Source organism: Pteronotus mesoamericanus, unplaced genomic scaffold (assembly GCF_021234165.1).
Source record: "Pteronotus mesoamericanus isolate MK-2021 breed Mesoamerican mustached bat unplaced genomic scaffold, CSHL_Meso_final scaffold_232, whole genome shotgun sequence".
NCBI lineage: Eukaryota > Metazoa > Chordata > Mammalia > Chiroptera > Mormoopidae > Pteronotus > Pteronotus mesoamericanus.
This window is the reverse complement of record NW_026555311.1, coordinates 1,336,315-1,337,490: the sequence shown is the minus strand read 5'-3', so window position 1 is coordinate 1,337,490 and position 1,176 is coordinate 1,336,315. Positions and strand designations below refer to the sequence as shown.

The following is a 1,176-nucleotide window of genomic DNA, read 5'->3' as shown; positions in this document are numbered from 1 at the left end:
TAGGGTGGTATTTTTTAAAAATTAAAATTAAAAAAGCTACAACTACCACCAACAGAATTATCCTTAGCATTAATTCCATGATTTGAATGTTTTGTTCAAAACATGCACTTTTCAGAATTAGTTCACCAGTTAGTGTACTTTTAATGTATATTACTAATTTTATTCATTTTGTGTAAAATTGTGATTTTTATGAATTTATAGGCTCAATCAGATGATTTTCAGGAATAAAGAGGATATTATGAACCCCTTTTTAATCTTTTAGAATTTTTTTATTTTATTATTAATTTTTAAAATTTTCTTCATGTTTAAGCTTGAGGAGGAAGGGGAGATGGTCTTTGAGATGGGAGCCCACTCTCCTCCTAGGTTGTGGTAACTGAATAAACCTCTTTATTTTTGGACCAGCATGTGTCATGAGTTTGGCTTCTGTTGCATCAGGCAGGTGAACTCGAGGTTTGTAACAGTTTTTGGCTATGCTGGTGGGACTGCATGGACCTTGGTACATCCCAGAGAGACAGGCTGGGGTCCCAGCTGCCTATGGCAGGCTGACCCCAGGAGCATTATCTATCTTACTCTGTGGATAACAATACAGTGTGGGGACTTCCCGGAAGCTGCTGAGAGCTTTTCTTTTTTTTATTGTTTTTTTTTATTGATTATGCTACTACAGTTGTCCCATTTTTTCCTCCCCTTTATTCCCCTCTGCCCTGCAAGCCCCCCTCCCACCAGCATTCACCCCCGCCCCCCTTAGTTCGTGGCCATGTGTCATATATATAAGTTCTTTTTTTTTTTGCCTTGTTTCTGATCTGGGCACTAACCGGGGGCACTGCCTGCCCTCGTCAGTGAATCAAGACCAGCAGATTCTCTCCGAGAACTGTAGCACACCAGGACAACAGCTGTCAGGATGTGACTCTAGTCTCGGGCATATATATAAGTTCTTAAGCTTCTACATTTCCTATACTATTCTTAACCTCCCCCTGTCTATTTTGTACCTAATATTTATGTTTCTTATTTCCTGTACCTTTCCCCCATTTTCCCCCTTCCCCCTTCCTTCTGATCTCCATTTCTGTGATACTGTTCCTGTTCTAGTTTGCTTAGTTTGTTTTTGTTTTTGTTTTGTTTTTAAGGTTCAGTTGTTGATAGTTGTGAGTTTGTTATCATTTTACTGTTCATAGTTTTTGA

The 1,176-nt window shown here is 38.9% G+C and overlaps 1 non-coding gene across 1 annotated transcript; it reads right to left on the bottom strand.

Moving 5' to 3' along the window:
• Positions 1 to 787: 787 nt before the first annotated feature.
• LOC129085469 (small nucleolar RNA SNORA3/SNORA45 family) lies at positions 788 to 917 on the bottom strand. The gene has a single exon (XR_008530720.1). It is a non-coding gene; the product is annotated as a small nucleolar RNA SNORA3/SNORA45 family (small nucleolar RNA).
• Between the last annotated feature and the right edge of the window lie 259 nt (positions 918 to 1,176).